The sequence below is a fragment of the Spermophilus citellus genome (genome assembly GCF_964194105.1).
Source record: "Spermophilus citellus genome assembly, chromosome: 2".
Taxonomy (NCBI): Eukaryota; Metazoa; Chordata; class Mammalia; order Rodentia; family Sciuridae; genus Spermophilus; species Spermophilus citellus.
Window position 1 is genome coordinate 22,391,668 of NC_138183.1, and position 14,422 is coordinate 22,406,089.

The following is a 14,422-nucleotide window of genomic DNA, read 5'->3' on the forward strand; positions in this document are numbered from 1 at the left end:
ATACACAATTGAATGATGAATAGATAGTAGATGAAATAGAAAAAATAGAGGTAAATGAGAACACTGATACAACATATCAAAATCTCTGGGACACTATGAAGGCAGTACTAAGATAAAGGTTGGTTGAATTGGGTGCATTCATTAAAAGAAGAAAAAGGGGCTGGGGATATAGTTCAGTTCATAGAGTGTTTGCCTTGCATGCACAAGGCCCTGGGTTCAAACCCCAGCACCACCAAAAAAAAAAAAAAAAAAAAAAGAAGAAGAAGAAGAAGAAGAAGAAGAAGAAGAAGAAGAAGAAGAAGAAGAAGAAAAGTCAACAAATAAATGGCCTAACACTATATCTCAAAGCCCTAGAAAAAGAAGAACAACACCAAAATCAGTTGAAGACAGGAAATAATTAAAATCAGAGCTGAAATAAATGAAATTGAAACAAAAGAAACAATTGAAAAAATTTGCAAAGCAAAAAGTTGGGTCTTTGAAAAAATAAATTAAATAGATAAACCCTTGGCCATGCTAATGAAGAGAAAAATAGAGAAAACTCAAATTTCTAAAATACAAGATGAAGAAGGAAATGTCACAAGGGACATGTCTAAAATATAGAAGATAATTAGAAACTATTCTGAAAATTTATACTCTGATGAAATAGAAAGTATCAAAGAAATCAACAAATTTCTAGAGACATATGACCTACCCAAACTGAATGAGGAGGTCATACATGATTTAAACAGATCAATTTCAAGTAATTAAATAGAAAATGCAATCAAAAGCCTACCAACCAAGAAAAGCCCAGGACCAGATGGATCCTCAGCCAAATTCTAAAAGACTTTCAAAGAAGAATTAACACCAATACTCCTCAAAGTATTCCATGAAATAGAAAAGGAAGAAACACCTCCAAACTCATTCTATGAGGCTAATATCATCTGATACAAAACTAGACAAAGACACATCAAGGAAAGAAAAATTCAGACCAATATCCCTGATGAATAAATAAATAAAATTCTGGCAAATCACATACAAAAACATATTTAAAATATAATGCACCAGGATCAAGTGAGATTCGTCCCAGGGAAACAGGGTTGGTTCAACATACAGAAATCAATAAATGTAATCCATCATATTAATAGACTTAAAAACAAGAATCATATGATCATCTCAATAGATGCAGAAAAACCATTTGACAAAATACAGCATACCTTCATGTTCGAAACACTAGAAAAACTAGGGATAATAGGAACATACCTCAACATTGTAAAAGATATATATGATAAACCCAAGGCCAGCATCATTCTAAATGGAGAAAAATTGAAAGCATTCCCTCTAAAAACTGGAACAATCCTCTTTCACCACTTCTATTCAACATCATCCTTGAAACTCTAGCCAGAGCAATTAGACAAAAGAAAGAAATTAAAGGGATACAAATAGGTAAAGAAGAACTCAAACTATCACTATTTACTGATGAATGATTCTATACCTAGAAGATCCAAAATATTCCACCAGAAAACTTATAGAACTAATAAATGAATTCAGCAAAGTAGCAGTGATAAAATCAACACTCATAAATCAAATGCATTTCTATATATCAGTGATGAATCCACTAAAGGATAAATTAGGACAACTATTCCATTCACAATAGCCTCAAAACAAATAAAATACCCGGGAATCAATCTAACAAAAGAGGTGAAAGACCTCTATAATGAAAACTACAGAACACTAATGAAAGAAATTGAAGAAAACCTCAGAAGATGGAAAGATCTCCCATGCTCCTGGATAGGCAGAATTAATATTGTCAAAATGGTCATACTACCAAAAGTGTTATACAGATTTAATGCAATTCCTACTAAAATCCCAATGAAATTCTTCATAGAAATAGAAAAAGCAATCCCAAAATTTATTTGGAAAAATAAGAGACCTAGAATAGCTAAAGCAATCCTTAGCAAGAAAAGTGAAGCAGGAGGCATCACAATACCAGACTTTAAACAATAGAGCTATAGTAACAAAAATAGCATGATATTGGCACCAAAATAGACTTGTAGACCAATGGTACAGAATAGAGGACACAGAGACAAACCCACATAAATACAGTTATCTCATACTAGACAAGGGTGCCAAAAACATTCACGGGAGAAAAGATAGCCTACTCAACAAATGGTGCTGGCAAAACTGGAAATCCATATGTAGCAAAATGAAATGAAACCTCTCTCTCATCCTGCACAAAAATCAACTCAAAGTGGGTCAAAGACTTAGGCACTAGAACAGAGACCCTGTGGCTAATAGAAGAAAAAATAGGCCCAAATCTTCACCATTTCAGCTAGGATCTGACTTCCTTAACAAGACTCGTAAAGCACAAGAAGTAAAATCAAGAGTCAATAAATGGGATGGATTCAAATTTAAAAGCTTCTTCTCAGCAAAGGAAACAATAATGTGAGGAGAGAGTCTACAGCCTGGGAGAAAATATTTACCACATGCACCTCCAATAAAGTATTCATCTCTAGGATATATAAAGAACTCAAAACACACACACACACACACACACACACACACACACACACACCAAAAAAAAAAAAAAAAACAATAAATGGGCTAAAGAACTGAACAGACACTTCACAAAAGAAGAAATACAATTGATCAACAAATATATGAAAAAGTGTTCAACAGCTCTAGCAATTAGAGAAATGCAAGTCAAAACTACTCCAAGATTTCATCTCACTCCAGTCAGAATGGCAATCATCAAGAATACAGGCAAGGGGCTGGGGATGTGGCTCAAGCGGTAGCGTGCTGGCCTGGCATGCGTGCGGCCCGGGTTCGATCCTCAGCACCACATACAAACAAAGATGTTGTGTCTGCCAAAAACTAAAATAAATATTAAAAAAAGAATACAGGCAACAATAAATGTTGGCGAGGATGTGGGAAAAGGTACACTTACACATTGATGGTGGGACTACAAATTGGTGCAACCACTACGGAAAGCAATATGGAGATTCCTCAGAAAATTGGGAATGGAACCACCATTTGACCCAGCTATCCCACTCCTTGGTTTATACCCAAAGGACTTGAAGTCAGCATGCTATAGTACCCAGCCACATCAATGTTTATAGCTCAATTCACAATAGCTAGATTATGGAACCAAGCTAGGTGTTTCTCAATAGATGAATGGATAAAGAAAATGTGGTGTATATGCTCGGTGGAGTATTTCTCAGCTTTGGAGAGGAGTGAGGTTACGCCATTTGCCAGTGAATGGTTGGAGTTTGACAATATCATGCTGGGTGAAGTAGGCCAGTCCCACAGAACTGAGGGCCAAATGTTTTCTCTAATATGCAGAAGCTAATTCACAATAAGGCAGGAGATGCTAGGAAAGAATAGCATTACCTTAGATTAGGTAGGGGGAAGTGATGAGAGGAAAGGGGAGGGGATGTGAGGATAGGAAAGATAGTAGAATGAAACAGACATTATTAATGTATGTATATATGTGACTGCATGACCAATATGATTCTGCACATGTACACTTACAAAAATTGAGAAATTATATCCCATCTATGTATGATATATCAAAGTGCATAAATGCATTCTACTTATGTAGTGCATAATGCATTCTATACTTATGTATAGCTAATTTAAAAAAATTTTTTTTAAACCAACAACAATCTTCAATAGGCATTCTCAGAAAAAGAAATCAAACCAGTTGACAGAAAAGGAGATATTTAATTTGGCTAGTAATCCTAGGAATGCAAATATTAGCCTCAAATGATATTTACCTGACAAAATTAGCAAAGATTGTAAAATTTGCAATAGCCAATTTTAGCAAAATGGGTGAAAGAGGACAGTTCACACTTTCCTTGGGATTGCATAAATTAATAATTGGGATAACTGTTTGCAAAGTAATGTGGTGATTGTAGTACCTGTAATTGAGGAGCTCAAGCATTGTTTCAATTCCCAGAAATTACTCATACTCTTGGCCCAATACTTTTCTACCATAAGAAAAAAATTCCAAACATGGAAAAGGAGGTATGCACAAAGACATTAATTCTGGTGCTGTATATATGTTATCCAGGCCACACCAACCTAGAGTTTCAAATGAGGTTCATAAAATAATAATAATAATAATAATAATAATAATAATAATAATAACAACATTTCTTGAATGGTCCACATCTGCTCCACAGGGTCTCTAGCAACCTGAAATTTTTTGTGACGAGTAGGGTATTCTGTCACCAGCTTGTCTACTCACTGACATATTCTTCTCCTCATTCTAGTGTTTCAGAGGGAATTGACCAAGAGGCTTAGCTATACCCCCATGCCTATTGCAGGTGTCACTGTCACCATACTACTACAAATACTGATGCTGCAAATGTGACCAGTTCTTGGTATTGAGGGTACTTTGGCCTTGGTTGGATTGAAGTGCCAGCATACATGCCCGTGTGACTTATGAATGCAGTGGTTTACCAATATGAGAATTGCTTCTATTTAAGGATTTTAGAAACATCAATGACAAAGAATCTCTAGATAATCTCCAAGAAAAGAAAAAACTTGTCTAGTTTAAATTCATACCTGCTCTCTTATTTATAACTAACGTGCTTTGTAAATATTTGCTTAGTAAAGTTAGTGATGTTGCAACCCCAAGACTACTTAAAATTAATAAGGGGAAAATACTTGTTAAAGGTGCTTTAGTTAGATTTTGCATCACTGTAACCAAAATACCAAATAAGAACAATTTAAAGGAAAAAAAGTTTGTTTGGGGCTCATGGTTTCAAGGTCTCATTCCATACTGACTCTACTGCTCTGGGCCCAAGGTGAGGCAGGATACCATGGAAGAAGGACCCAGTAGAGGAAAGCAGTTCAGCTCAAGGCTGGTATCAGGAAATGTGGAGGAGAGGGCCATAGGGAAGTACACCCTTCCAGGACACACCCCAGAGACCCACCTTTTCCAGCCACACCACGCACGCCTGCCTACAGCTACTGCCCTGTCAATCCATTCAAACTGGGATGGATTACAGCTTTCACAATTCAATCATTTCACATTCCTGTGTTAATACAGGAGTTTTGGGGGACACCTCATAGCTAAACCATCACAAGGAAAACTGACTTTTTTCACTCCCAATTATCAACTATTTTTGTCATAGGAAATTGAATTTGTGCACAAACTTTGTGATCATCTCTGACCATGGCCTGTCTGGTTATGTTTAAGCAACCAGTACATAAACTGTTTAAGGTCACTTGCCAGACAGAAAAGGTCTCTGACTGTGAGTCTAGGTATTCCTGTTTGAAACATATAAAAAGAAAATGGAACAAAATTGAACTCATGGTTTAATCATTTTGAACACAAAACGAAATTCTTGGTTTTCTATATAATAGGAAGAAAGAAACTGAATTAGTCTTTCTTGAAAGATGTAAAAAGAAAAATCTAAGTACACCTGTTGAATTTACAAGATTAATTTCAAGTTTTTGAGGCATTAGATAACAGGAAAGAGGACATGTCAAAAACAATCCTATATCTATCTTCCCTATTTGTTCCTTTTCACAGATAAATTTTGTGGATTTTCTCCCTGCCCCCCCCCCCTCTCAAAATGAGGAAGCCATCTGGTTTAAACCCAAACCTAAAAATAACTCTTTCTCTTTCTGAAACTCTACAGAAAAACTAAACTTGAAAAACATCAGGACAGGAACATGAGATGATTGTAACTCATACTGTGTGATTTTTACCATTTTCTGAATATTCTGAGATCAACAAAGTAGATGGGGCCAGAATATGTTGTACTTCGTGTGATTAATTCATGGATGGTTGGGGAGGGAAAGGCTCAACTCATGCTTCCTCAGCAGTTTCTACCCTGATGAAACCTTCCTCAGAAACGTCTTCATTTAAGCACCAGTGACAGAGCTTCTGACCTATGTTCCATAGAGTACCACCTCTAAATTCCACGTAATCTGATTCTCATTCCCCTTGACTTTAAGCCAAAATATGAGCTAACACATCTAACCTGCAGTTCAAGTTCTTCCTCAGTACTTATTGTTGAGGGGACACATTCTCATTGCAGAGGGAAGAATTTGCTGTGTCATTGTTGTAGAGACAGATGAGGCAAGGCACCAAAGATAGCAGGGAACAGTTTTATTCAGCTGTAGCCAGGTTCAGAGGGCAGCTTTTGCTATAATCAATCAATCCCCTGAACTCCAAGTTCAAGTAGTTTCAGAACTTTATACCCAGCATGTAAGGGAAGGGGCTCAGAAGTTCACAGTCTGCAGAAGTTCACATAAAAGTAGCTTTTTCTTTTCTTTTTTTTTTAAGAGAGAGAAAGAATTTTTTAATATTTATTTTTTAGTTTTTGGTGGACACAACATCTTTATTTTATTTTTTATGTGGTGCTGAGGATCAAACCCAGCGCCCCACACATGCCACATCCCCAGCCCACATAAAAGCAGCTTTTTCTATCACTGTTCTGGGCAAGTTAACCCTTCAAGGACAGCACCTGAGAAGGGGAGAGCTTCTTCTCCCCTTTCTTTCCTCCCCCTGCCAGCTGTTACCATGGAGCCCGATTGGTAACTTCTCTTATCAGAAATGTAGCCATCTCTGTGAAGCCAGCTCAAGGCCAGAGTCCTTGTTTGCACATTTCTACAGACTACTACACTGGATACATGTTTGTGAAAAACTAGTAAGTGGGTGTCCAGCACCTGGAGTGCTGATTTCTTCCCAGCCAGTGGCCAAGTAAGACAGCACAACACGAAGATAGGAAGTTTATCTACATTGAACTCTTTTGTAGAGACTCTTTTGCTGACAGTCCTAAAATCAGCCATGGTGGAGATTTCTGGAGAAACCCAGTTAAGACTTTTCTGTGGAGAAAGGGGGTGCCCCTACATCATCCCTCATGGGAAGAGAGCTTAGGGATACTCACCTATGGGTGTCTCCAGACTCTTCCTGATTCTTTTCCCTCCTTACCAAATTGCTGTAATAAATCTTTGATGTGAAACAGTACACTAAATCTTGGGAATCCTTCTAGTAGCCCTCCAAACATGGCAGTAATCTTGGACATTCTTAATACATGTGGTTAGGTCAATTAATCTCAGTGTGTCTAATATGGTCAAAGTTGACAGTGCCATCTGCCATCCATGTGGAAGCTGCTTAGTAGCTGATATAAGTACCAGAAAAATATTATAGGATTATTGACTGTGAATTATATTAATGAGTGTGTGTGTTAGATAAAGACTATAAGCATTATGTCCATAATGTAGTGTAAACTGCAAAACTTAGATAAACCACAGAACTTAAATAGATTTAAGTTAGTGACATAAGAGTATACACCTGGGTGTAGACCCCAGAGCTCACTCAGTTATCAGCTGCAAACACAACTGAACTATGACTTAAAAACCCAGCTTTTTGGAGGTTGGGGAGACTAACAGGACGTGGATAGAGAGACCAAGACCTCCATCACTGTTGTCCTCCTTGTGCCAGACTCCTCCGGCTCAGATCGAGTTCAGCAACCTGGACTTAAGACATGTCAGAAGTGAACGCTCAGGACTTAGCATGTGTATCTAAAGTTCGATGAGCATCAATAAAATAGATTTGATGGAATCTAACAGTGCCTCAGAATGAGTCATAGTAACCGCTCGTGACAGTAGCAAGGCTGCTCAGTACATTACAGAGAGTTTAGTGATACCACTTATTTAAGTTTTCATTTTTTTCTTTGTTAGTGTCCCCTGTGCTATAACTCAAACATGAGGCCAAGAGTCCAGGCTAAAGAAATATATAGATAACCAACATCCAGCACTTGTTTTTTCCTTTGACCACAAACCACTCGCTGTTATTTGTGATACTTGACTCTCTTTCATACAAAGCATTCTTTTCCTACAATTTCTCAACCCCTCATATCATTTTGAAATTATTTTGAATGAAGATATTAGGACTTCCCTGAGAGTTGCTAAAAAGCTCTCTCTGAAACTCCCTCAATCTTCTAGACAGAAATCCAGGTACAATAGGACCCCCACCCTTATCTATAGTTTTTCTGTGTTTCAGATACCACCGTCAACCACAGCTCAAAACTTTTAAGTGGAAAATTCCAGAAATAAACCATTCATAAGTGTTCAATTGCACACTGTTTTGAGTAGCATGATGAAATCTTGTGGCACCTACTCAACCCTGCCCAAGACATGAATCACCCCTTTTCCCATTGTATCCAGGCTATATACACTACCTGCCAATTAGCCATCATCAGCTGTTTTGGTTATAAGATGAATTATTGTAGTGTAATCATGCTTGTGTTCAAATAACCTTTATTCTACTTAGTAATGATCCCAAAGCAATTATATTGTATAATTGTTCTTTTATTATTTCTTATTATTGTTCATTTCTTGCTGTGTCTAATTTTTTTTGTAGTTGTAGGTGGACAGAATGCCTTTATTTTATTTGTTAATTTTTATGTGGTGCTGAGGATCGGATCCAGTGCCTCATGCATGCTAGGCAAGCACTTTGCCACTGAGCTACAGCCCCAGCCCTATTGCTGTATCTAATTTTAAGCTAAACTTTATTATAGGTGTGTACATGTAAGAAAAAAAAACGTAGTATATATAGGGTTTATTTGTGGTTTCAAGCATCCACTAAAGGATGTGGAACATAATCCCCTCAGAAAACGGGACGACTCTGAGTAATTGCTGGCAGTAATTTCTCCTTTGCTCCTCCCACATAACTCACAAAACCAACGTGAAAAGACCCTAATTGAAGAATGGCTCCCCTTTGCCAGTTCATAACTACAAACTAGTATCTAAACAATGTCTCCACTTGGCAAATAAAACCCAAATACAATCCAGAGTCAGTGGTGGGAGCCTCTTCGGCTCTGATTAACCTGGCATTAAACTTAATTTTTTTTTTGTTCCCCGATCGTCCAAAGTCCACCCACAATATCTGTGACTTATGGGCTTGTCTCCTTCTACATTGTTATATATTTAACCCCTTTACCCACAAACAACCGATTCATTCCAATATTTAGAAATTTTGTTTATAATTTTTGTGTGATTAAGGGATCATGGGAAGGGTTCCAGCATGTAACACAGACCCATTATCTCCATTCTTCCCTTACTTTTTTCTTCTAAAATAGGGAGTTCCAAATTCTCTCATCTTCTCTTAGTGACTTTACCCAGAGGTACACAGCAAGTAAAAGGGTAGGCCAGAATTCAAGTTTGTTTTTTTGCCCTTTCTACCTCATATACAAATACCTATTAGTCTTTCCAAGGTCTTTGATAAGAAAACTCAATATTATTTTCATATACTCACATTTTAAAATAAACAAATTGAGAAGGCAAAGGTGAATTGTTATTTTTTTTTAATGGAGAGAGAGAGAGAGAGAGAGAGAGAGAGAGAGAGAGAGAGAGAATTTTAATATTTATTTTTTAGTTTTCGACAGACACAACATCTTTGTTTGTATGTGGTGCTGAGGATCGAACCCGGGCCGCATGCATGCCAGGCCAGCACGCTACTGCTTGAGCCACATCCCCAGCCCCGACAAAGGTGAATTGTTAAAAAAAAAAAAAAATGCTTAACCTGATTCCTGATTCATTCCCTAAATGAATTTCTTTCATAGAAAATTGCCAAGTCATGGGCTGTGGCTGTGGCTCAATGGTAGAGCACTTGCCTACCATGTGTGAAGTTCAATTCTTAGCACTGCGTACAAAAATCCAATTCAGTATATAAATAACATGCTGTCCATCTACAACTACAAAAAAAAAATTGAAAAAGGAAATTGCCAAGTCAGAGGCTGTTTCAAAGACATTTTAACTGAACTTGATTAGAACTGCAAGGAGGCTCCTAATTTAAGTTTACCTTAATTTCATTGAGCAAATACTTAATCACAATGACATTGCATGGTTATATTTTTTATTTTATTTTTAATCAACAATATGTGATATATATACACTTACATATACATATATATTTATGAAATACAACATTTGTTTTGACTTATGTATACATTGTGGAAGGGCTAAATCAAACTACTTAACACACATTACCTATGAGGGATGACTATGTCATTCTAGCACATTGATTATTTAAATTAAAAGATAGCAGATGCAAGATGATCACTCTCATCTTCCTGGTATTTCTTAAGAGCAGATGAAATTCCCATATGAAAGATGCAACATCTTTATACTCAAGAATGAAAATTCAAGATCAAGAGAATTCCACGGACCTTGTGAATGTAGTTGCTCACGAAATTCAGTTGCTTCGTCATAACTTACTGTTCTCTGTCCAATTCAGTATATAATTGACTCTGCTTCTTTGGGTCTTCGTTTCCATATTGAGACTCCTATGCCATATAAAACTTGCATTAAATAAGCTGGTCTGCTTCTCTCCTGTTACTCTAGTTTATGTAAATTTAATTCTTGGACTCAGCTGAGAGCCTAAGAGGATGGAAATGAAGTTCTGCATATATTTAACATTTGTTTGTGTGTGATAAAAACACTTAAAATTCACTCTCAGCAATTTTTAAAAAATATTTATTTATTTAGTTGTAGATGAACACACAGTATCTTTATTTATTTTTATGTGGTGCTGAGGATCCAACCCAGTGCTTCACATATGCGAGGCAAGCACTTTACCACTGAGCTACAGCCCAGGCCCCCACTCTCAGCAATTTTAATAACATGTTTTTATTAACTGTGTTCACCATTATGTAAAATAGATCTCTTGAGCTTATTCTTCCTAAATGAGATTTTTCTGTCCTGTGACCAGTATCTTTCCAATTCTAATTAAAAATGGGCAAAAGATTTGGCTAGGGTTGTGGCTCAGTGGTAGAGCATTTGCCTAGCACATGCAAGGCGCTGGGTTTGATCCTCAGCACCACATAAAAATAAATAAATAAAATAAAGGTATTGTGTCCAACTACAACTAAAAATATTTTTTCTTAAATGGGCAAAGGAGTTGACTAGACTCTTCTCCAAAGAAAATATACAAATGACCAAAAAGCATCTGAAAGATGTTCAAGATCACTATCATTAGGTAAATGAAAATCAAAACTTTAAGGAGGTATTATCTCCGACCCATTACCATGATCACTGTCAGGAACTAGTAAGTGTTTGCAAGGAGAACTGGAACCATTGTGCAGTGTTGGTAAAATGTAAAATGGTACAGTCCTTGTGGAAAAGAAGCATGGAGGTTCCTCAAAAAATTAAAATTGATGAACTACCATATCATTCAGTAATCCCAACCAAAATGTCCCTGGATGGATAAATAGATATAGAAAATGCAATGTATATATACAATAGAAAATTATATAGCCTCTGAAATGAACAAAATCCTATCAAATATCATGATATGGATGAACTTTGAGGACATTATGCTTAGTGAAAGAATCCAGTCATGAACAAATACTGCATGATTCCACTTATATGATGTATCTAAAGTAATCAGACTCAGAAAGAAAAGTTGAATTGTGGTTGCCTGGGACTGGAGGAGGGTGAAAGTAGGAGTTGTTCTGGTGGGTACAGAGTTTCGAAAGGTAAGATGAAAAATTTCTAGAGATGTTACACAACAATGTGAACCCACTTACTACTAAACAATAAACTTAAACATGGTGCAGGTGGTAAATTTCATGGTTTTTACAAGTTTTTTTAAAAAATAAAAACCCCATTTTACCTTGCAGGATATATAAAAATAGGCAATAAGTTGGATTTTACCTGAAGGCCATAGTTTGTCAAGTCCTGCTCTAATGTATAGTTCATATTTAGATTTCACCTGTTATTTCAATTATGTCTGTATGATTATCCTTTCACCCTCTGCAATCTCATTCAGCACCATGTGTCTGCTATGTCTATTTTGCCTCCTTTGATCTAGAATAGTTCCTCAGTCTTTCTTTGAATTCCATGATCTCGACACTTTTAAAGATTATATTACAAGCTAGTTAATTTGTAGAAAATCCCTCAATTTAAATGTTTCTGTTATTTCCTCATGTTTCAACCCAGGTTATGCATTTCCATCAGGATATCACAGAACTGATGTTGTGTTCTTCTCCAGGCATAATATAAGAAAGTAGAGATAATATCTACTTATCTTATTATTGGCAATATTGGCCTTACTCACTTGTCTGCCAAGATTTTTCACTGTACAGTGACCTTTTCCTCCTTTAATAATCTATGATAAGATACTTGCAAATATCCACTATGAAAATATCCTGTTCCTTATCAAACTTTTATGTATTAATTTCAACCTCCATAATTGCCTGAATCAATTATTAATAAAATGATTGCAAAATGGTGACATTCTAATTCAGTCATTCTACCTACCTTCAGTAGTTGGCATTCAACTGTCAGGAAGATATTTTCCTTTTCTCTGCATTTATGAACCCATGGTAATTTATTGTATAAGTTAACATGAACTGTTATTGATAATTATGTGGGTGCTGATATGTTCATTTCATTTTTTATTTTGATGTTCAAATCGTTTCAGATTTGGCCAATAGAAGTTCCTATAGGGTAGCTTTTGGGTCTTTTTGACATGACCCCATTCTTTTTTGTTCCCATCATGTTTTGTATACTTATTTTGCATACTTGCTTGCTTACTGATAGAAAAAGATGGAAAGATAGAAAAAGATGTACTCTCTATGCCCTAACCCAAGCCCAGGACATCATGAGGAAAAAGATGATCTGGAACAGAAGTTGGCATTCAGACACTAGTGTCATACATCAGACACTCGCCAAGTGGACAAGAGGGTGGGAGGAGGGACTGGAGGGAAAATCAGGATGAAAGTGACATTCGGAGACTTCAGCATATTTGCATGTCAGAAATCACATTCCTGAGAGTAACACACAGAAATCCCACATTTATGATCTTCCTTAAGTTTGTCTTACCTATAAGAGGCATCTACCTCACCTGTATTGAGAGGTAGAATGGAACAGAGAAAAATGCAGGGTGTTGGAGCAGACTAACTAGGTTTCCAATCGCAGCCCCACTTAGCTTACACAAGATCACAGGGGGCTGGGATTGTGGCTCAGTGGTAGAGTACTTGCCTAGCATGCATGAGGCACTGGGTTTGATCCTCAGTACCACATAAAAATAAACAAATAAAATAAAGGTATTGTGTCCATCTGCAGCTAAAAAATATTAAAAACAAAACAAACAAAAAAAACAAAATAACAAGATCACAGAGCTAGTCACTAGTGGGGTTGAGATTACAAATCACAACTATCTCACCAGGCCAGTAAAATGGAAGTTGTAAAGAAGCAAAAAGGGGACACATCCGTCTAGGTTGTTTTTTTGTTTTGTTTTATTCGTTGTTTTGTACCAGGAATTGAATCCAGTCCTTAACCACTGAGATACATCCCCAGCCTCTTTTATTTTGAGACAGGGTCTCACTAAGTTGGTTAGGGCCTCTCTAAGTTGTTGAGGCTGGCTTTGAACTTGCAATGCTCCTGTCTCAGCCTCTCACTGGGATTACAAGCATGTGCCACCGAGCCTACTTTGTCTAGTTTTTAAATGCATTGTCATAGAAATCCATGAGGAATTCCTACCAGGCATTTGATGCAAATAATTATTTTATTATTTCCATGATTTTACTAAGTGAATTGTTCCCTCAGAGAGCTAGATCAGAGTTCTTTGAAGCTTAAGGTCGGAAGACTGAATTGAATAAGGTTTCTCAGAGCAAAGCAAAAGCAATCTTTTCCCTTGATCCTTTGTTCTATACTGTGACTCTGTGTTTAAGTATATATCAGCTATGACTTTGCCTAATCACCATGAGTTGGCTAGCTGCAACAATGAGTCAAAATGATTGGCAGAGAGATCCTGTTTGACCTGGTGTGGCCAGATCTTAACTATACCTTCCATTTCATGTTAAGTAGACACATATTTGAGGAAGCCTATATAAGGTTTCCCAGAACAAAGCAAAGGCAATCGTTTCCCTTGATCCTTTGTTCTATCTTGTGACTCTGTGAATGAGTACATACCAGCCATGACTTTGTCTGATCATCATGAGTTGACTAGCTGCTATAATGAGTCAAAATGATTGGTAGAGAGATCCTGTTTGACCTGTTTGGCCAGATCTTATCTATACCTTCCATTTCATGTCAAGCAGGCACATATTCCTGACATTTTAGTTGTCTAATTCTTACTTTGCAAAGGCTTTTCACACCTGCAGTTTTATTAGTTCTTTCAATATCAAGAAGCAGAAGTGTTGTGATTATCTGATATACTTGAAACATGTTTTGTTCACAATAGGTATTTAATAAGTGTATTTTTAAATGTTAAAAAAAAACAAGTTGTGAAAGTGGAGAGGAAAAAAAATGATATTTGAGGGCCTTACTACTTGCCAGTACTATATATCCCATGTCAAAATCTGTGTTAGTCTCTGTGACCAAAAGACTTAATAAGAACAACTTAGAAGAGGAAAAGTTTATTTTGGCTCTGGTTTCAGAGGTCCAGAACATGGCTGGCTGACTGTGTAGCTCTGGGCCC

At 36.7% G+C, this 14,422-nt stretch overlaps 1 protein-coding gene across 1 annotated transcript in view; it reads left to right on the forward strand.

Moving 5' to 3' along the window:
- The first annotated feature begins 14,009 nt into the window (after positions 1-14,009).
- The window catches only part of PTGR1 (prostaglandin reductase 1), a 35,467-nt gene continuing 35,054 nt past the window's right edge, over positions 14,010-14,422 (forward strand). Inside the window, exon 1 of the mRNA XM_081282462.1 lies at positions 14,010-14,013. The gene's annotated coding sequence lies outside the window, so the exon portion shown is untranslated. The remainder of the gene's footprint in view (positions 14,014-14,422) is intronic.